We start from the raw sequence: 24,112 nt of genomic DNA on the forward strand, positions 1-24,112 counted from the left end.
ATCTTTTTATTTTTTTTTAATTTTTATTTTTAGTTCAGCCAATAGTCAGCTCAGGACCTTGAAGAAAAAATCATTGAAAGTGTTCTACAACCAAGAGGGATGGAGGAAGAAGACTATACAATGAGAAGGAAGTGAACCAGAGGAAGCTAAGACTAATGAGACATATGCAAAAATGAGTGTTTCTGAGAGCCACAGTCAAGGCCAGGGAAGGGACTCCAGGAATGGGAAAGGTGACAGGACAGGTCAAGGGCTCAACCTCAGGCAACATCCAACTAACCAACAAGCCACCAGGGATGTTTGGAGAGCAAAGGTGGTTCAGATGTGGACCAGTGTATGGCTAATCATATGCAAACAAGCTTAATTATACCGGGTGGTACCAGAGATAAAAGAAGTAACAGTCTATGTCACATCATGTGAGTGGAGAGATAACTTAACGAAAAAAATTGTCTAGCTAGTTGAAAAAAAATACTTTAAAAAATAAATTCTGAAGCATGGACTAACTATAAAATCAGTACTTCTCAGTAGTTTAAAATATGAACATTCTAACCAACAAATGGCGTCTGTCAACAAGGCAAAACTTGCAGCCATAACCCCAGGGGAGAGGCAATAACAGATTTTAAATGTGGAAAAGGTTGGTAACACAGAAGAAAGAGCCAGCAAGATTGAAACCCTCTAGTCCTAAACCACAAACACCAGAAAAAAGTCAACATACCATTTGTCACCATTTCACCTCTAGCCTTGCTAAATAGCACTCATTGAATACACTGAGCCCCCAGGTGGCAGCTGAAATCCTTAGCAAACACTGCATTTTATTGTGGTGGTGTCCCACCCAAGGGGCAGCTGGAAGCAGTTTGTCAATGAGAATTTAAGAGAAACCACGACTACTCAAGGCTTATGTTAAACGCAATATCAAATGGAGGTACTTGAAATTTTTAATATCTTCTTCTGGGGATGGGGGATAAGGATGAAATGGAGAAGGGCAAGGAAAAAGAAATACTAAACTCTATAAGAGCAAATAAAACTTGTTTATAATTGCGCAAAGAGGGATGACTTATCATTTTTTTCATTGTTCTGTATTAACTCATTCTTCTCACAACAGATGGGTGTGAGCTTATGAAGGGTTATGTATTGTCAGTCTACTCTGTATATAGACAATAAGCCCTTTTGGACATGTCTGAGAAAAGCTCCTAAGTTTCCCTTCCATAAATATGTGAGATTTCTCTTTCTCCCTCATTTGAATGTATATCACTGGAATAAACTTTATTACTTATTGATTCGGATTACATCAAGTGGATTTGAAACAAAGAAAATTCACACTATTCTGGAAACCCTTTGTTCGTTGGAATGTCATACTTGTTTCACCTCATCCCACATACCTACCTGTGAATGGCTAACTCAGTGAGAGGCAGAGATGAGCAGATACATTTGGAGATTCTCTGACATACATTTCTTAAGTTACTAAAATGATGCATCTAAAATGTATACAGGCGTACCTTATTGTGCTTAACTTTATTGCAAAAATATGACTCGAAAGCTTAAATTATGGTTAGCGTTTTTTAGTAATAAAGTATTTTTAAATTAAGGTATGTACATTTTTTTAGACATAATCCTATTGCACACTTAATAGATTACAATAAAGTATAAATATAACTTTTATATGCACTGGGAAACTGTAAAATTCGTGTGACTCACTTTAATTTGGTGGTCTGGAACCAAACCCTCAATATATTAGAGGTATGCCTGTATATACTAAGGTAAGGTAGAGTATTAGGGTGGGAACAACATTAATTTAGGGCCTACTTAGCATCAGGTGTTGTTTGGAAGTCATACTATTTGATTCTCATAACAATCAATGAGTTATCCACCATTTCCCTCATTTTATGAAGGAAAGAATGGAGTCTCAAAGTAATTCATTCAAAAACCACTCTAAAGGTAATAAGTACCCTTCAAACAAAAACTTGCATTTTTTTCATGAAATATTAGCTATTATGATATTGTAATTGTGTGAGGAATTTCAGCAATTGGAATGCTATCAGTCTGAAATCTAATTTAATAATACATTTTTTGAGACTTTAACCTCCAAAAATTGGACTAATAGTGGTGTAGGGAAGGATACTAGGAAACCATTCTGGGGATTACATCAATGATGAATTCCTATTACTTTTCTCCTGTAAACTGAAGTTACCACTTAGCAAATCAGAAGTTGTAGACAGTGTGTAAATACATTCATTTGCATTACTTGGCAATTTGCTCATTTACTTTTGGCTTTGACAAGAATGGACACACTTTGGAAAATCATGTACCTTCAATAAGAACAGGTTGCTTCAGAGTGAAAATATTGGTCGAGCACCTCAGGGTAAAGATATCCTCAAATGATTTTGTTGGAATTATAAATGGAAGGATTAGATGCAGGACTCAAACTAAAGCTCAATCATAAAACTAGTGTAGGTAAATAATTTCATATTTATGCACATATCTCTTTAACCCTTATGGTGTATTCATTTTAAGTTAACTAAATGTAGACCTGGTCAGCAAGCATAATGAACTAACTAATAACTTGATTTCTAGTTACTTCCGCAAGATCCCAACACTTAGTGTTTGGTATTAGCAAGTTGTCCCAGGGAAATAGTATGTATGTGCCTAAAATAATGTTTTAAATTTACTCTTGTATTTTAAATTTCTAAGAGCAGAGACCAGGCTTCAGTTTCTTTGGGTCTCTCCAGACCCACTCTGCTCTGACAGATGAGGGAGGTCTTCATCAACAGGCTCCCTTCCTCTGTCTTCCAGTTTGATTCAGCCCATGGGAGGCACTAATGTGAGTCTGGAGGGTGGGAGGAGAGCAAAGTCTGGGCTCTCTCCCTTCCGGCTTGCTGTGAATTCAAGTGGGGCCACACTGATAATCTTTCCCTCCTCTGCATCTTCAAGTTCCAGTGTCTCTCTGTGGCTGCTAGCCCAAGATATAGCATGACATCTTTTTGGTTTCCATAACTCTTCTTACATCTCTGTAAATATGCTCTTTAGGAGACTCTCCTCAAATTACCCAGTTTGGCTGTGCCATCTGTTTCCTGCTTGGACTCTGATTCCTATTCAGCACAGTGCTTTCTACATAGCAGGGCATTCAATTAAACAGAGTGGTCTGACCATTCTAATATCTCCATTTGAAGACTGCTTATACTGGGGTCTCCATTTATTTGGGCCTGGGGACAGGTTCCAGGACTCAGGACTTTTAAAATCAGGAGTTTTAAAATCAGGACAGTTTGGAGCAAACAAAATGAATTGGTCACTGTAGCATGTACTTAAATACATTTTTAATTGTTTTTTGAAGAACATTTTTATCTTTCAAAAGATTTCTATGGTCATATTTAAGCTAAAGTTATTTTATTAAGCAATCGACTATTTCCCACATAAGAAAATCTGTATCTGAAATATTTTTCTTAAAGCAAATTGTCGTAATGTGAGCAGAGCACGCATTATTGTGTTTTGTCTATTCGAATCTACTCTCCAGGTGTAGTAACCCAAGGAACTACTAAGACACCAAAAAGTAATGTTAAGTGTTTATTAGGAAGTTTCAAATGAATAGATTGGCAAAATGCATTACAGTGAAAAACAGGGCTGCTTGAAAATGGTTCTTGATTAAAAAAAACAAAAATCAAAAAACGTTTAGGCTTTCCAGTGTGCCTTTATCCTAAGAACATGAGAAGATATTTACATTTTATGAAGAGCATATTTTATGTTATTGTTTCTAATACCATTTATTGGTATATTTTCATTCCTAAGTGATAGATCAATTGGAAAAGAAAAGCAGCAAATTCAAAGAAAGCTAACATTTGAGAGGAGCTCTTTATTTACATGTTGGAATACAGTTTATTTAATTTTTTCCATTAAAGATATGTTTATCAAATGACAATATTAATAACTATTATACTGCTTTAGTAAATAGGCTATCTGAGAGGAGAACATTTAAATGGGTTAGAAATCTACCATGATCTTAATGTTTTTCAATTCAATATAGTATTTTCTGGTAGGAGAGCTTTTGACTTCACTGCAGGAAGACAGAATTTCAAATATGTATCCCTTTATCCTTGCCATTTAATATCAATTTTCTTGATCTACTTCTGTTCTTCAAATTATTGTTCCTTCCTAAGAGTTGGACAAATTCCTTTTAAAAATTGGCAATATTGACTGTGGTTAAATGGGAATTTAATAACTCACCTCAGGTATCTCAGGAAAGCTCCCTATGGTATTATCTCTACACTGAAACAGCTGTTGTTAACTATAAGCTACTACAAGGAATGTATGAAAGATATTGACCAAACTATTAAATTTAGTTCATTATAACAAACATTTATTGAATGCCATCTATGTGTAAGAGAATAACAGAAAATCAAATTTCACATCATCAAACTACTAGAAAGAAAAAAAATCAGTAGTCATTCATTTTGGTTAGGCTTTAAAAAATTACATTACAGACATTTGTAGGTATTTTTTTAGACTAAATTTTCAAGACTAGATTCTCCTTTTGTTTTGTAACTGTGAAATTTGTAAGAATTTGATTCAATGTTTATAAGTAACAATTTTCTTTTTCTTCAGAAAAATGCGAAGACATGAAAAGACCCTAGAATCTTGTAGTAAAACTCTCCCTGGCTTCTGTGGCTTGCCCACAGATGCACTTTGCAATGTTTGTGATTGATAATGCAGTAGATTGTAAGTTTAATGGATTTGACAATTATTGGATTATAATCCTGAGTTGCTATTACCATTGAAATGGACTGCAGAAAGAATACAGATGCCAAAGAACCTGTGACTCTGTGGACATAGAGGGGAAGATATGGTCCAAATCTAAGTTTTCTTTGGTAGCAGAGACAATTTTCTTTCTCCATAATGGCAATAGATGGTATATTGGGGAAAGTGGCAAGAGATCTTCAAAATAAATATTCTGGTGACCATTTCAATGAAGAGATTGTGCTACTTAAAAATATCAAGGAAATTTCACATTGCAGATGCATAGTTTATCTGATTTTAACTCAAAATGTCTCATCCTTGGTAATATTGGTCTGCTTTTGAGGTATGTCATTCTAAGGTCCCCCCATAATATTTCTCCTGTCTTTGCTGTCGTCATTCATTAGCCTCTAGAACATGAAAATATGTCATTAAAAGCCATGAGAAGAGAATATCTTGTTGATTAAAATGATTAGACAATAGTTAGCTCAGGCCTTGCAAAAAAGAGGGTCAAGTCAGGAGGGTCAAGAGGGAGTATCACATGACAAGTGAGAAGTACTAAAAAGGCGAGTAAGATGAGGCCAAAGTTTAAACCACATGGTGTTAAATCTTACCTAAAGACAAACAATATGTACTAATACAGTTACACACATCTTTTGATCCTGTAATCTCACTTCTCGAAATTTATATTAAGAAAAAACCCTTAGATACACACATGAGGATGATTATACAAGAATATTCATCACAGTATTATCTAAAAGCAGTACAAAAGTGGAAATAATCTGAATATTTATCAATGAGGAGTTGGTATATTTCTGCAGGAACCCAAAATGATATGTCAAAGAGGTCATGATATATTATTTACAGTTAAAGAGAGAATAATGCAAAAGTTATATCTAATATCATTTAATTTTTGTTTTGAAAAAATATACAAGTAAAAAAATCAATATGTAGATATTAATTTGCATTAATTGCATTTAGTAGTTTAAATTATATCATCTCTGGATAGTGGGAATATGAAATGACTTTTTTAAAAAATATTTTTTATATTTTCAAGATTAAAATAAACCATGTACCAGTATTACCTTAAAAATCAGAAAAGTAACAAAAACAAATAAAAGACTATTTCAGTTTAAGAATTGAAATGCAACTTCTCCTAAGCAGAAGTCCTTGACCATTGATTCTTGATGTCTCAGCTGCAGCAGGAAGTGTCTTTGCTGGGAAATTAAAAGCCCCAGCTGCACATGAGCTCTAGAAGTTGTATCCGTACAGGCATCTCAGTAGTCCAAACAAGAGTCAGGGAACTGAGAACAAACTCTTTGAAACATGACTTTGAACTCTGTACCACCCCCCCCCACCCGACCCCACTTCTTCTCTTCCTGATTTCTATCCCAAGTTTCCACTGCCTGCTAGTGCTTGCACTTGAATGCATCACTCATTTCAAACTAATCATTCCCCAAAATGATTGGGACTTTCACCAAGTCTTTTCTGATGGGATGTAATCTTTTCTTTATTGATCGTCCATAACTTTGTGCGTCTCTCTGGGCACCTTTCTCCTGCTACTTGTATTGTATTGATTTGAGCACCTGTCTTATTTCCCTTGCAGAATAAAAGCTTCTTGAGGCAGTGTCTTTGTCTTACTCATGGCTATCCACCCTGAAGCACCAGGCCCTGTGCTTTTCTGATAGGTGGCACCCAAAGACAGATGCAGTAAATTAGTGAGAGAATGGACAGATCACTTCTGCAGGTGTAGCTTTCATGACATCTGGACTCGCTTGTTATTTCTTAGCAATGCAAAAAACTACTTTCCCATTCTGTTTTGTCCTGTCAAGAATCCTATGCCTTAAGTGAAGATAGGGCAAAAGGAATTAGTCCTGCCTCCCTGCCTCCTCTGATATTCGCAAACATAGAGTGGAGGATGTGCTATCATTTGACTTGGAGGAAGTAGAAAATGAAACCAAGCCAACTATTTCTTAGGTCATTAAAAGTTATTAAAAAAAACAGTAAGAGACATGAAAGTAATCATAACAATAAAATGAAAACTCTGGCTACAAAAATATTACTTTAGAGAAGCCAGATGGGAGAAGATTTAAAGAGAATGGAAGAGCTTGCAAAAAGGTATCAGAAGAGCTACCATGTGACAACTGTGGAACAACAGATGCTTATCCGGAACAAGTTCTGCCTGCATACCTGCGAAAACATTATTTCTAAATCAAAGGCATCTTTCTAAGAATTCTACGTACTGCATCGAAGGTCTTACCATTGTTTCTCCTCAGAAGTAACTTCCAGGTAGTATTCCCTGTATTGCCAGTTCTTATTCCTTCTTTTCCCTCAGTCTGGTCTGCGTCCTGCCTGGAATGCCATAAAATCCTTCTTGGGTCTCTGTGTTCTCTGATTACAACCTACAATTACGATCCCAACAAGAGGAATTTAATAAAGTAAAAGTAAAAATGAAGACTCACAGCACTTAAAAACAAATTTCTAAGGTCCATACTAAATCTGAGAGTGAGCCAGCAATAAGTATCATTAAGCATTTCACCAAAAGCAGCATCATGTTTAAAATAATACAGTATAAAAAATGATTTTTAAAGTTATCAAATCTGCTTTTCTTCTACAACTGATGGCAACCTCCTGCTCACCTACAATGTGTCATGAAGTCGTACAGTATATTAAAGTGTAAGTAAGCTACATGGTCCAATATTCATCATGAGGGTTTGAAGCCTACCATTTGAGGTCATCAAAATGTGGCATCACACCTTAAAGACCAGCTCAGTTTCTCTCTTTGCCTTTTCCAATAGACTAGCAGACATAAAAATAATAAGTAAGATGGTCCTTGTCCTCAGGTGACCTACATTATGGTAGGGTGACAAATGCATATCCAGCATTTTATACAAAAAGTCTGAAAAATGAAGAAAATGTAACAAGGTATTGAAACAAACTAGGAAATGATTCATTCTGAGCTAAGGAGAGCAGGAGCAAAGGCGCAGGGGTCTGGAAAAGCATGGAATGTTTTCAGAGCAGGGAGTGGATGGACATGCCTGTGGCACAGAGTTTATAGAAACACGGAGTAAAAAATGGTACTAGGAAGTCTGTACCTTTTGGAATTATTTTGGATTAAAGAAATTGAGGTCATTTCCCTTGGTTTTAAGACGTTTACATTGAAAACTCAACTCATGTCATATATAGCTAACCAGAACCCTAACTCAAGGTGATACATAAAGATCAGTGTGGTCAACACAGGGAGAACTGGGAGAACTAAGGTCTCTCTGAATTAGTCAGAACACTTACAGAGTTCTGTGGTTGTCAGCATGGGCCAGTATTCCTGACTGCTCTGAGGTTTGTTGGGGAATGTGTGATATGATCCTAAAGGGCTGGTAATATCCCTCAATTTGTCCTTGTGTCCTCACTGGGCTCTCTACAGATGGCAGCTGATCTTCACGTTGTAGTTTAACTTGAGATGGAAGCTGCCTTTCTGCTTTAAGACAGAGGTAGCTGAAAGTTGAAGAAGCTGGTGGAGCATGGCCCCTTCACTCAGGGCTAACCAGCAACAATGCTGCGAAGGCACCTGGATTGGTCTCTGACCCTCTGAACCATAATAACAATATCTTATATTTATTGAGAGCTTATTACAGACTGAGCCCTGTACATGTATTCTCTAATTTAATATTTATAACAATACCGTGAGCAAGATTCTATAATTCTTATTTGACAGATGAGGAATTGCAGTTCACAGAGGTTTTTCCAAAGACTAGAAAGAACCCCTCACTGTTAGTTCTCATGGTTTAGATATCTTTAGCAAATGAGTTGTGAATGTTTTTCTTTACTCTCACATCTAATTTCTCGTAAACGGGAGTCATTTTAAGCTCTAAAATCCTCTGGCTCTAACACTCTAAATCTTCTCCTTCTTGAGGACTAGGACAGTTGTTCCAGGTGCAAATGAGTATAAACATGAAGCCTCTTTCTACCCTGGCTTGGAAGATCCCATTGTGATGGGACATAGGACTTGAGAGAATCCAGTGTCAGCAGCTGTCTTGGTCACAAATGCCCTTCTGCTGTGCCTGCGAGCGTGGCCCTGCCCACCTGTGGCTGTCCTGGGCTTCTAATCAAAGACACAACTTCTGGGAATGAAGAAAGCAGCCACTTGTGTGAACCCAGTCCTTACTGTCTTCACTCCACTTGCCACTGTCACCATTTCTACCTTCACTTGAGACCCTGCCAATAGCCTTGCCCAGAAAGAAATTCAGGGGAATTTCTGGCATCCATCCACCCCACAGGAATGGAAATTACTTCAATGTCTGCCAATGACTTGGGATAACAGAGGCATTATTGCTCAAGTGCAGAATTCTGATTCTCTAGCTGCCACGTGCTCTTAGCCCGAACTCCCTCAAGTTGGTGGCAGCAAGATCTGTTCCCAATTGTTATTTTCCTCTTTTATACTGCAGTAATAGCCTGCCCTCTTGTATCCTCAGTTGAAGCCTCTCACTGGACAATTTGGATATGTACTTCCTCTGTTCAACCCAGAGGACAAACTCATACACACATAAAGAATGATTATTCATGGAAGATTTTCAGAAAGCAACCTCAATGTCTGATTTGCTTTGAGCAGTGTGGGTTTAGTTCTGTTCTCTGGACTCTTTCACCAAACACACTAGGCAAGTGACTTATTACCGAGAAAGACATAGCTCATAAGCCAAAGTCAGAGAGGTGAGAAGAAGTTCTTCTCCTGTTGAGGAGAAATCTGAGGATATTCCAGTGTGATAGGACACAGGGTATGAGACAATTCATGGAGAGAGAACAAGAAAATCAGACAGTCATGATTAAGTAAGCAGACAATAAGAGCAAAGGTGTTCAGGAGAGTTGAGTGTGGTTGTCTGGAAAGCTTTGTAGAGGAGTGAAAACATGGAAAAGGCCTTGAAGGATGGTTATAATGTAAGTGGGTGGGGAGGGGGGTGGGGGAGAAAGTAAATGTCCAGGTGGGAGGAGCCAAGGATAAAGACAAGAACACAGCGTGTGTGTGTGTGTGTGTGTGTGTGTGTGTGTGTGTGTGTGTGTGTGAAAGAGAGAGAGAGAGAGAGAGAGAGAGAGATCAAGAAGGGGACCCTTTGAAATGGAGCAAAGATACCTGTTGGAAGAAGAAGCTGAATATATTACCTAGATGGGGCTCAGTATGCAAGTTTTGAAAGCCATTTGATTTCTTCCTTTATTCGGTCATTCTTTTATTCATTTTATTCTGATTATTTTTTTTATGTAAGTTATCTGGAATCTTTGGCTGAGGACATTTTAGAGTAAAGGACACAAAAATATTTGTTGAGCACTTACCACATGCTTCGTACTGAATCAGAAGTTATGGGAAATTTAGATGGAAAGACCCTGGTCCTGCCTTCAAGAAGCCTATGTCTAGCAGATGACAAAAAAAATAACTATAATATAAGGAGCATATGGAAACTGGCTGGAGGGTACTTTCTTTTTATTATGTTGTAGAGATACAGAGAGGAGAGCAGCAGAGGTTCCTTCTAACACATAGAATGAAGAAAAGCTCCATAGAGGTGCCATTTTGTGGTAATTTGAAGTCTCAGCAGATTTTCAGCAGGTGGGGATGGGGGAAGGCGCCCTCCAGTGAGAATCACAGTGAAATAAAAGATATGGAGATGGCTGGGTATAATGAATGGCAGAGTTAACCCATGGCAATGAGCAGCCTGATCCCTAAGAAGCATGTGGTATATAGGAGGCCTGGTGGAGAAGGTAGATTACTGTTGGAAGAAGCTAGAAAGCTGAATTGAAGTCAGAATTAGTTTTTTTATGTTATCTTTTGTCTTTTCATTGTTGGCAGTGTTTTATTTCTTGACCTTTATAGTGGTTCTATGAATGTTCACTTTATAAGTCTTTCTTTAAATATATATATATATATGTATATATATATACATATCAACTTTCTGCATGTATATTATTTCATAGCTTTAAAATGTTTCAAGAACAATAGAAAATTGATATCATCTTTATAAATATTACATAACATTATTTATATACATGTACCTGTTGATACGATATTGAACTAAATCCAATAAATAAATAGGAAAAAATACATGAATCAGCAATTGCAGTTGGAAGTGTTTTAGCATGCATCTCTAAGAACTGTAGATCAAATATAAATAAAAATAGCATGGATATGAGTGAGCTGAAAATACAATTTAAAGAATGCATGTAGATCCAAAATAAAAAGACATTCTTTTTGAATATGCATAGGACATTTACTACAATAGACCATTTATTAGGCCATAAAGGAAGCTTCAGTAAATTCCAAAGAATCAATTCCCATTCAATGTCCTCCAACTACACTAGTGATCATGGAATTAATGTTTTTAAAAAGATAGCTAAAATAAAACCCCACATGTTTAGAAACTAGATATTATTAAATAACACTTGGTTAAAAAATGTAAATATTTAGAACTAAGTAAAATACTACATGATAGAATTTGTGTAATACAGCTAGAGCAGTGCTTAAAGGCAAACTTATAACTTTAAATACACTAATGAACAAGAAAACAAATGTTAAAAACAAATGAGCTGCCAAAATGAAATACTACTTCACTCTCATTATGATGACTAATATAAAAAAAAAAACACACAAAATAATAAAAGTTGTGAGGATAAAGTTTACTTTTTAATTAATTTATTATTATTTGTATATAATAAAATAAAGCCATTTTAGAAGTCACATTTTTAATCCCTAAGTAAGGGATTTGTATGGCCAGAAGTTATATAACAAAAATTCAACAGACTTGGCATTGAATTACAGTTCCATCATTTGCTAGCTATGTGATCATGGACAAATTACTTGAGCTTAAGGGACTCATTTCCTCGTCTTCAATAGTGATAGCACTATCCCCCCTAAGGAATGTGGAAAGGATAAAAAATAAAGTATTGTATGTAAAATGCTTGACACATAATACAAAAATAAGTGGTATTATTTCACTTTCCACTTAACTCATCAGAATCTTCAAGGGTGGGGCCATTGTGTCCACATGTTAAAAAGTACCCTAGGTGATTCTGATGTAAGCGAAAGTATTGCATCATTGGTGTGGGCAGTGAGGGCCATGACAGGGAATGGAATGATTAAAGTTATACATTAGAGAGGTTAGTTTGAGGTGGCAGTCACAGGGCCTGGAAGCCTGGGAGAATGAGGAAAATCAGAGGGGACAGTGATAAGCTTGGTTTTAGTTAATGTTTGTTTATTCATCAACAAGCAAACAATGATTCAGGCTTACTCTGAATGAGACCCTGTATCTTAAACAAAGGTAAATGTGTCCTCATTTCTCTGACTTTTTTCTTAAGGAACAACACTTGGACTCTTACTTGCTTGTCTTCTGACTGACTCAGAGCTGGTACTGGCAGTGGCATTACAGGAAATGTTAGAGGTTTCCAATTGACTATGAGGTACAGAGCTCTTAGCTACAGGGGTTTAACTGGAGTGATGGTGAAAAAGTTCACTGGCTTTCATCTTTCCTTTTAGATCTTTTAGCCTGGGATCCACAACCACTCCCAATCTAGATCTTAAGACAAATCCTTCTACTCAGGTTCTGATTTTTCTTTTTTATAATGCTAGGAACCGTCAGGTAGAGTAGGAGTAAACAGGAAATCATGAACTCATTGATCTAGCATGACTGAGTAGCTGTGATAATGGCTGCCAGGAGGGGCTGCACAAAGTTCTTATTCATTTTTCCTGGATAGTGGACTTCTTCGGACAAATAGGTGCCACCTCAGAGGATTTATGCTAACAGCCTAAGAGGATAACTGTTGTCTGATCTTGAAAGAAGGAACAAAATATCCATACTTGGCAGATAAGCAGGAGGCTTTCATATCTTGTTTTGTTTTCCATAAGCCCACATGTTCCTATTTTTTCTTGGCGTTAGGTACATGGTCCCATGAGAGCCACGATAGGGGAAGTTAAACTAGGCAAGGGGTCAGAGAGGATCCCTAAGAGATTATCAATGTCAGATATGAAGGAAGAGTGGGAGGTAACTGAAGGAAGGGAGTGGCAGATTAGAGGCTGGATATAGCAGAGTGGGTGGAAGTATTCAGCCATTTGAACAAAGAGAAAATCGTGGAACAATTTAAAACCTAACTAGCACTGTTTTCGATGAGGTTGGAGAGATAGGTAAGGAATGGACTAAGGTACATAGTCAGCATAACTTCGTCTTTATCTTGAGATCAAAAGGATAACACTGAAAACTTTTTAAGGCAGGAGTGTAAAATAAATTAGATTTTCATTTTGTAAAGATCATGTGGCTGCTGTGTAAAGATAAAATTAAAGAAGTGCCAGAGCACTTTTGGGAGTATAGTTCAGGTGAGAGATGATGGTAGCTTGGTATATATGCTGAACTAGAGATAGAAATAAAACAAAATTTTAAGAAGTAGGTTTGATAGTCCTTGGTGATGAATAGAAGTGATTATGTGAATCAGTGGAAGTTATTAGGGTTGATTTTTCTATAAGTGGTGACCATTGTGTCCTGTTGCTAATTTGACTCCCTAAGCCTAAAATGGAATGCCTCATCTTTTCTCCACATATTTCTGGCTTGCTATAGACTAAATGTATGTGTTCCCTCCCAAATTCACACGTTGAAACCTAATGTCCAATGTGAAGGTATTAGGAGGTGGGGGCCTTTGGGAGGTGATTAGGTCATAAGGTTGGAGGCCTCATGAATGGGATTAGTGCTCTCATCAAAGAACTCCCTCACTCTTTTCACCATGAGAAGACAATTGTCTGTGAACCAGGAAGTAAGCCCACACCAGACACCAAATCTGTTGGTGTCTTGATCTTGGATTTCCCACTCTCTAGAACTGTGAAAACAAATTTTTTTTTTTAAGTTACCCAGTCCATGGGATTCTGTTGTAGCAGCCCAAATGAGCTTGAACATGGCCTATATCTGTTAATGACACAATTATTTTCCAATCATTTGATCTAAAATAGGGACATAATTTTGGACTTCTGTCTTTCTTCTATCCTCAAATCTAATTAATCACAAAGTCCAGAATTTTCTTCTTTTGAAATGTTTCTTATATATTTTCTTTCTTTTTATTCCAATTCAGGTCCTTATTATATAAACTACCTGGCAGTTACTGCCTAAATTTTATCTTCCAACTATGTTTTCCATCTTGAACACTGTAACCAAGTTAATCTCTCTCAAACATTGTTTTGATTGTTCTCTCCCTTTTACTAAGGCTTGCAGTGATTCCTCACTGGCCTAAAGTAAAAATCTGAAATCCTTGGTTTAAAATTCAAGTCCTAAAGTCTATCTCCACTCAACTTTGGCAGTCTCTGCTTTGCTATAATAGTATTTTTAAAACTCTCTTAAAAATACAGAATACTTAGTTCAAATAGAATATTCAGTTTAAAAACATAGCAGCTCCATAGGTAAAACATGTGAGAGGAGCTTTTGGATCAGGCAGAGATGAGGATTGATTTCCTCTCCCCTCCCATTGCCTCCTTTCCATCTTTACCTGCTCTGCCCCCTGAAATGAGTCTCTTCAGAATGTTGTTTGAGATCCATCACCTTCCAGGAATGCTCTTAGGTAGAGAAATAGGTGTTCTCCTCAAGGAACAAGTGAGTCACTAAACCCAACCTTGCTTACCTCCAGGGGCCCTCTGGTCTGCCTCTCCTCTGGTTGGTTCCTCAGCAGCAGGGACTCTGCCTCATAAAAGGCCCCCTCTGTGATGTAATGCAAACATCCTTACCATGCTTCTGTGGTAAGTGTAACAGCAATTTTAATGGTACTGGTTCTTATAGCATCCTTTGAGAAACTAAGGACATCACAACAAAGCAAAGCCCAGTAAAAGCAGTTTTTCAGGGCTGACCAATGTCTTTCCCTCAGTCTGATTTGATCTAGAAAATGTTATGTTCGGAGCAGTAGTTTTCAAACCTGGGTATGGGGCTCTGGAACTTGTGTGTTTAAAATAGCCCCCTGAGTTCAGAACCAGGAAAATTAGTGCTAAGAAACTGTTATAGGAGGATGGGGATATTAAGTTGAGCTCTAGGGGAGCTGAAAGGAAAGTGATAATAATACTCAGTGATAATAATGTAATAGTGCTCTATGTGGATATTATAATTTCCAGTCTTTTCTTCTCATGAGGCAATGGAAGAGTTGAAAGTGCAAAAGAAAAAGTAGGTTTTCTAGGGACCCTCTTGCTTTCAATTTTGAGCAGATGGAGTGTGGGTCAACGAGTGCAGATTTCCAGCAGGTGGTTAGAAATTTGGGTCTGAAACTCAAGTATGAAGTTAGGGCTAGACTGATAAAATTTCGAGAGTCATATGAAAGTGTAGAGAAGATAGTTGAAGCTGTGAAAGGAGGTGAGCTTTTTAAGAATGAGAGAAGAGTGAGTCTTCTTAGTCTCCAGAGGAAGAGAGCAGAGTGAGTAAAGGAGATGGCAGATGTGGCCAGAAGGTAGCAGAAGAGGCTCAAGAGCAGTCTCATTGTCTAGGGAGGGAAGTGCTTTGAGAAAGAGTGTGGGTAGTCGACAGGGCTAACATTATTAACTATGGTTACTGAGGAGGATAAGGGATCAGAAGAGACAACTGACTTTGGAATTGAGAATTACCTTGAATTTTTATAGGGGTATGTGTGCTGGGGGTGGTGGAGATTTGCTGTCATGGGCCTGAGACCTGAGTCAGGAGGGAGATGTTGACCTCTCCTCCAGAGACTCCTTAGAGACCATTTCATCCTAAAAGCCTCCTGACCACATTCGTACTCTTGTTTTATAAAGAAAATATTTTTGAAGGAATCCAATTAAACAAAAATTGATTAAACCCGGAAACACTGATTATTACGGAATCATGATTCTGAGAGTTGAGGTTCTTTAAAAGTGAGATTTAACTCCTCTTTTTTTGGGGGAAAAATGTTACCTTAAAGAGGAATTTTTTTTCAGCCTTTAAAACCCTAATGTGTAATCGAGGTTCAGAACACTAAATTTTCATTAGGAATTTTCTACCAAACCTTTGAACAGCTATCTTCAAAGTGCCATCTCATTTAATGTATGCTTTCTGGCAAGAGAAGGAATGTCTCCAGGAAGCTCTGAATCTGCTTGTCTGTTCTGAACAACTGAAAACAGCTTAAAACAGTGGATTCAGAGTGAAGAAATTTTGTGATAGGAGTATGAAAGTAGATCTGTTTGGGAGATGATGTCATTTTCCAAAATCTATGGATAACTTGGTATTTTTTCTTTCTTTAGTTAGTATTCATATTTATACTTAGAACCCTCTTTATAAGAAAAATTCTTTCACGAAGAAAATATTGTGTATATATGTGTCAAATATTTTTTGAATTAAACAATTATTGATTAAATTATTTAGCACTTTGATTATTTTTTGCATTCTTAGCTTTCATTTTTTTAAATTTTATCTTATTCAAATAATACAGAAAAGTAGAAAGAAGAAAGAGTACAATGAACACATGAAATCTATGGCTAGATTTACCAATTTAAAATATTATATCACATTTGTTTTGTATGTAATTATATATATGCACATATGTGTAGTATTTTTCTAACCATTTAAAAGTTAAATCACATAATCCAGAAGCTTCACCTCTAAATACTTCAGCATGCTTCTCTAAAAATGACATTCTTCTATATAACCGTTATACCAATATCACGCCTAAGTAAACTAACAATTGCCCAGTCTATATTTAAATTTCCTCAATTATCCCCCAAATGTCTTATATATCTGGTTTGTTCAAAACAGGATCCAACTAAGAATATCTCTCTTTTTCAAGAACAATCGGCCCTTCCCCTTCCCATCTCCCAAGGATATTGATGTATTGAAGTGATTGGGCCACTTCTGAGTTCCCTGCACTCTGAATTTTTCTGATAGTTTCCTCATAGTATTGCTTAGCTTGTTCCTCTTCCTCTGAATTTTCAGTATCTTAGAATTATAAAGAACTAAATGCTTGATTAGATTAAATGAAACATATTCAGCAAGAATAAATATTTCATGGGTGTTGCTGTGCACTTCATACAGTTCCCAACTTCGAATAACGTATTATCAATGTGTTATTGAAAGTCTCCTGGGTGTTTGAAACCTCATGGGTGTCCCTTTCTGATAATCCAGACTCTTCCTACCAGAGTGAGTGATTATCCTGAATTCTGTGTTGACCACTTCCTGTATTTTCTTTATGATTTTATCACTTACCTGTGTGTCTCCAAATAATATGTTGCTTAGTTTTAAACTTCTATAAATGAAAGTATACTGTATATATTATTTTGTGAATAATTTTCAATCACCACACTGTTTTTGGAATTTATCCTTGTTGGTATGTGAAGCTATAGGTTATTCATTTTCATATCTGTATGATATTCTTTTGCGTTTAGCTTAGTTGTCTTTCTACTCTAGGTAGATGTTGGGTTGTTTCCAGTTTTTTGTTATTATAAACAATGTTGCAATAAATACCCTTGTACATATTTGTGGTCTACATATCCAAGAGTTTCTCTAAGGTATATATCTAGGAATGTAATTGCAAGGATGTATGAGATATGTCAGTACGACTTTGCTAGGCATAGCAATCAAGGTGCAGTTACAAAGAACACAATACACCTCAGTTTATTAAAACAGAAAAAGATTTATTATAGGTTATCAATCATATACAGAATTGTTGGGAGGGTTAAAGGAACAGACTTTAGGCTGAGTTTCTAAGAATAATTCCCACACCAAAGAACTGGGCCACCAAGAAAGCTACCACTTTCTCTTCGTCAGGAAGCTGTGTTTTGAACTGGAAAGTTGCCAATATAGTTCTGGCTCCAAAGCCACATTGCATTAGGTACAATTAGGAAGCCACTTCAGCTAAATCAGGAAGCCACTGTTGGACTTGCTGGCTCCAGAACCAAGCAGCCTCTGCTCTGAAACCACCTTTTAAAATTAGGAAGCCGCCATTATAATTCCTGCCAGCAAAGTGAATGCCCTGAGCCCTTACTTTCTCCCTACTTAACTCAGCTCAAGTCTCATTGAGCACACTGGACAAGTCAAAACTTAATCATATCCAGAACTCTAACTATAGGGATGTTTTGGAAATATATTAATTTTCTGCCTTTTGAAATATAGGATGGCACACTAGAAGGAGGTTGGAATAAAAGTCGAGCAGACCGGTTCACAGTAATGTCAAATTGCTTTCTAATGTGGTTGAGCCAGTCTGCACTCCTGCCAGCAGTGTATGAGAATATGTGTGGTTCTACATTCTTGCCAGTTCTAAGTTTGTTGAGTTTTTGTGTTGAGAAGCTATTTTATTGTCATCTTAATTTGCAATTCCATGATGAATAATGAGGTTAAATGTGTCTCTATATATATTCCTATATATCGGCCATTCATATTTCCTTTTCACAGATATGTCTGTTTACATCTTCTGTGCATTTCCTGTTCTTTTTCTTTCTTATTCATTGGGATCCTCCATATATTCTGCATAATGAGTCATTGTTGGTTATATTTTACATATATCTTCTCAGATTGAAACTTGTCTCTTCACTTTTCAGGTGGTAATTTTACTGAACAAAGTCCTTAATACCAGTCAAATTTATTATTTTGTCTTTATGGCTTTTCTGGCTTGTTTAAAAATCTATTCCTATCATTAGAATATATTTTTTTTTGTATTTTTTTTAAAAAAGTTTTAAAGTATTTTCCTGTTTTGTTCCTGATCTACCTGGAATTAGCTTTCATGTATGGTGTGAGGCAGGAATCCATATTCATTTTTTCTATATGGATAACCTCTTTGATTGGCAATGCCAGATTTATTATATATCCTGTTTTGATTTAAGTGTGGATTAGTTTCTGGGTTCACTTTTTGTTTCATTGGTGAGTTTTTCATCCTTGTGTTAATAACATACAATCCTAATTACTGAAGCTTTTAATATGTCTTGATTCTGGAGGAACACATTCACCTGTATTAGTTATTCTTGGCCTTTGACTTTTTTATATTTTTTAGAATTAGATTGTAAAGTTCCACAAAACATCTTATTGAGTTTTTTTTATTGAATCTATGGAACAATTTGGAGAGAAATGAAATCTTTAAGATAATAGATCTTCATGTCCATGGAAATATTATGTCATTCTGTTTATGCAGCTCTTATTTAATATCTTTTAGCAAAGCTTCATAACTTTCTCCAAAAAGTCTTGCACATCTTTAGTTAGACTTTTTTCTTGGTACCTTATTTTGTTGTTGCTATTGTAAATGGTATTTTTTAAAAATTTAAATTAAAAAATTTTTATTATTTTTTAAAATGTATGGTGACATTAGTTAACGAAATCCAATAAGTTACAGCTGTACATTTTAACAGTAAGGCATATGTATATTTACACTGCGTGTTCACCTCTCATAGTTAGATTTCTTTCTGTCACCACCTATTTGATTCCCCTTACCTCATCTACCTTCCCACTTTCCCCTCCCTCCTACCCTCTGGTAACCACTAGTCTATTGTCCATGAGTCTCTGCTTGTTTGTCCTGTTCATTTTTTGATTTTAGGTTTATATTTCACATATAAGTGATATCATGTGATTTTCAACTTTTTCTGTCTGGCTTCTTTCACTTAGCATGATTATCTCCAGGTCCATCTATGTTGTTGCAACTGTAAATTGGTACAGCCACTATGGAAAACAGTATGGAGGTTTCCTCAAAAAACTGAGAATTGATCTACCATATGATCTAGCAATCCCTCTACTGGGTATTTACCCCGAAGACTTGAAAACTCATATGTGAAAAGATATTGGCACACAACTGTTCATAGCAGCATTATTTACAGTGACTAGGACATGGAAGCAACCGAAGTGTCCTACGATAGATGATTGGCTAAAGAATCTGTGGTACATATATACAATGGAATATTACTCAGTCATAAGAAGAGATGAAATACTGCCATTTGTATATGGTATTTTTTTAAATTTCATTTTTCATTTTTATTTTTGCTGGCATATAGAAATGTAGTTGACTCATATATTGATTTTATTCTTAGCAAACTTAACTAATTTTTATTAATTTTAATAATTTATAGATAATTGGAAGTTTTCTATGGGGAACATAATATCTGCAAATAGTGACAGTTTGGTTTTGTGGGTTTTAAAAAAATCCCTATCTCTTTCCTTGTTTCTTGTCTTAGAGCACGGATGGGATTCCAATACAGGGCCTAGTAGAAGTGTAGATAGTGTGTAAACTTTTATCATTCCTGATTTCAAAGAGCTTGTGTTAATATTTCACAGTTGAGAACAAGGTTTGCCCTTGTTAGTTTGAAGATACGTTGTATCATATTAAGGACGTTTCTTTCCCTTTCTAGTTTGTAAAGAAATTTAAAATAATTCTTTTTTTGTTTTTTGTCTCATACTCTTGAATTTTATCAAATGTTTATCTACATCAGTTCAGATTACAATGTATTTTTTCTTTTACTAATAACATAAATTACATTACTACGTTTTCTAATGTTGATCTAACTTTCATTCCTGGAATAAACTCAATTTGGACATGATGTTTTATGCATTTTTTTTTTTAAATTCTGGATTCAGTTTGCTAATATTTTGTTCAAGGTTTCTGCACTCATGTTGATGAATGAGATCGATCTTTAATTTTTCTTTCAAATACTGTCTTTGTTTGAGTTTTTATACCAAGCTTACAGAATGTATCTGGGAAGTGTTCCTCCTTTTCTGTTTTCTAAAAAGTTTGCACAAGACTGGATCATTAAGTTTTTACAGATGCTAGAATCAGCCAGTTTAGTGAAGAGACCAGTACATGGAGTTAGAGACATGTTTGAGCTCTATCATTTACTATGTGAGGCCTCATGGGCTGGTAACTTATATCTCTGGGACTCAGTTTTCTCATCAGTTAAAGGGGAGTAGTGATGATGCACTCTCCCCATCTCAAAGGGTCGTTGCAATACGGTGAACTTTACGGAATACTTTATGTAAAAGTAGTATATAAATGCTATAAAAAAAGATAATCTCTGTCAAAGTAAGGAAAACATTGTCCTCTAAATTGTTTTCAAAATGTGTTGTATCTCTGATATTTTAAATCAGATGAAGGGAACAGAATGCTCTTAGAGACTTCCTCTGCTTACAAGGTTGGGATCAGAGACACTGATAGAACACTTCCGGAAGAGATGGTGTTGGCAGTTTCTAAAGTCAAATCTTTGCTTTTCCTTCAGAGCCTTGGAGGAGGCTTAGGTCACAAATTCATTGAATGTTAGACTGGAGAGATCTTACAGATCATCCAGTCAATGGGGGACTTCAGCCAAAAAGGTATTTAACTCATATTTAAGAATTTATAACCTTAATTTTAAATAGTATGCTAATTTTTGCATGTATGTTTTAATTTATAAAAATAATACTTTTTCACGGTAATGATATAAGAAATATTTTAAATGCTATGAGAAAATGAGTAAAGTTTTATAAATGAAAAGTCAAAGTTTTCCTTCTCAGGCTACCTCAGTCTGTTCTCTCCCTAAGAGATAACTTTTTAAATTTCCTCTTTTTAGTTATCCTGATAGTTACTGCCATAATTCTAAATAATATAAATTTACATCCGTTTCTTGATTTGTAAGTTTTAAGACAGTATATATTGTCGCCCCATCATAGCAATGATGAATTTATCTTTCTTTCTTTTACTCTTTACTTTTGCTAGTCATATTTTATTTTTAGTTCCTCTTTTGGTTGATTATCACTATAACTTTAAATAATATTTTTGAACTTTTATGTCTTGACCTATCAATTTTAGAGTTTTCTTTGAATCCTCATTATGTAAGGTGTGAAAATTTGTTTCCTACATTTCCTTTCACTGTTCCACAACTATCTATCTCCCATCCCCTGCCATCCATACTGTTACATTTCAATGTCTTGGTTTATAGATATAAAACATATCTGTTCTCTAACTGCATATATCTTTTATGCTTTGCCTCTAGGTCAATTCTAAAAACTGAAATCCAATATCCAGAGTTTGTAATATTAAGACTATATAAATATGTGTTCAGTGAAAACCATGTGATGTGATTATAAAACTAGAGAAGGAAATGAGATCCTAAATTAACTAACCCAGGTTCTTGAAAGACAAGTAAACTGTCAAAGAAACAAACAGAAGAGTGATATCAGGAAAAGGGAAGAGGGACAGTATATCATAACTACTTACTTTTATTATTACTTTATGTATTCATCATTTTATGTATTCATGCATAAAATTATCCAACTTTATAATTGTACTATTATTTGCAGGGCATCCATTTTCTTTATAAATACATCACTTATTTATTTATTTATTTATTTATTTATTTATTTATTTATTTATTTGAGCTTGCTGAATTTTTCTAGTTTCTAATTTGGGCTTAATTGCTTTCTACGCCTGCTGCACAGCTATCATCTTGGGATTTCTTTTCATTCTCTCCTGGGTTAAGATGACTGTTTCTTGCATACTGTGTCTGTCATTTTCTTATTCTCCTTTCTTATTTTCCTCTGGTACATAGTTGAGTAATGCTTTCACTATATGACGAGTATCTGTCTTTGCACATACATTAATGTCTAGATTTAATTTTGATTTGTAACTGATAACTCAACAAGATATAAAATTTTATGTTTAACATAAATTTCTCTCAAAACTTAAAGGCAGTACTCTATTGTCTTATGGCATTGAATGTTGCTAATAAGAAATCCGATGCTAATATAATTCTGGTTCCTTTGCAGGCAACTTATTCTTCTGTTCTGGCTCTAGGGTCGTGTGAGTGAGAGTGTGTGTGTGTGTGTGTGTGTGTGTGTGTGTGTGTGTGAATTCATCCTTTTTATTACTTGCTGGTATCTGGAGACTGACACCTTTCTTTTGCTCTGGGAAAATTTTAATAATTTTCTGTTTTGAGTGTTTTCTATTATCTTTTCTTTAAAATCTATTAGGTGAATATTAGATTTCTTAAATCAACCTTCCTAAGTCTCTTAAGTTTTTGAATATTTTTTTCTAAATCTCTGTATTTCAAAATTTTAATCTAAGAGATCGATGTGCTTCTTCTAGCCCTTCTATTAAATCTTTTGTCCATTATATTTTAAAATTTTAACTTTTTTTACTAACTGATTTATTTGGTGAGCATTTTGTTTCTTCTTTTTAAAAATGTACAAATTATTACTTTTCTCTGAGATACTGATTAGAAATTTTTGAAGGTCTACTCCATTGCCTATACTATCTATTTCTTCTAGAGTATTTTGTTTTTGTTCATCTTATTCCTTCTCCCTTGGGTTATTATTGTTTACTCTAATTAATTATCAACTAATGGATTAAAATAATATTTATTTAGTTTTTACTTTGAGCCAGACACTGAGCAAGACAGACCAGGTCCCTATCCTCATAGAGCTTGTGTTGTATGGAAGAGTTGCAATTATCAAGTAAATAAATGGATAAACAAGAATTTCAGTTTGTGTGTCACGAAGGAAATAAAGCAGGGTGATGTAAGAGTGAGTGACCAGGTGGGGGTCTTTTAAAACAAGTGGTTAGGAAGGCCTCTTAGAATGAAACAGCTGACCTGACACCAGCAATGTGACCACAGTGAGGGACAGGCCAATTGTGGTGGGGAGGTCAGATTATACAGTACTTCTAGGTAGACCATGGTGTAAGAAGTTAAATATTTGATATAATTGCAGCAGAAAACAGTTGAAGCATTTTAAGAGGGGTTGTGGAGTGGAGAATGGTTAGAGACAGGCAAGAATGGCAACAGAAGCAATGAGGAGACTCAGTGTCTAAACTGAGAGAGATTAGGATGACTAGTTATAGAAGGGGAATGGTCAGGAATGTTCATCAGGAGCACATATGTTATAAAGGCAGGGCAGAAAGTGTTCAAGAAGGAGAGAGTCATCCATTGTTTCAACTGCTGCTGAAGTGTCTCAGAAAGTTAGGATAGAGCAGTGAGCATCACACTTGGCAAGTGAAGATCATTGGTGACAATCTAGGGAGAGTGGTGAAGGGGAAATTCAAGTGAAGTAAGCATTTGTCCGGAGTTTGGACCCAGTAATTGTACAGCAAGTCACTATAGTGGTGACTTTATCACTTTCTATTGGTAGCTTGGAATTGAAAATTTCTTGGATATTTGTTCCTAACCTAACACAAAAATTCTCTGTAGAACTGTTCATATTTATTCTAAAGCCCTTCCCTTCTCTATACGTTTCCCTCCTACTATTCTGATTAGATCGGATGGCACCTCTAGTGAGGAATGAATGGTTTTTAAAATTTCCCTTTACCTCCATGTAATTCCTGATTATCTATGACCAAAAGGGGCTCTTGAATTCCATTTTGTTAATGGGGATATGTGTGAGGATATGTGTGGGGACTGAGACTTCTTTCAGGCTGCTGGTGCTAGTGTCAGGGAAGGGTGGGGCTAGAGTCAGTGCTAGGAAATTATCAGGAA

This window comes from Rousettus aegyptiacus, unplaced genomic scaffold (genome assembly GCF_014176215.1).
Source record: "Rousettus aegyptiacus isolate mRouAeg1 unplaced genomic scaffold, mRouAeg1.p scaffold_m13_p_1, whole genome shotgun sequence".
NCBI lineage: Eukaryota > Metazoa > Chordata > Mammalia > Chiroptera > Pteropodidae > Rousettus > Rousettus aegyptiacus.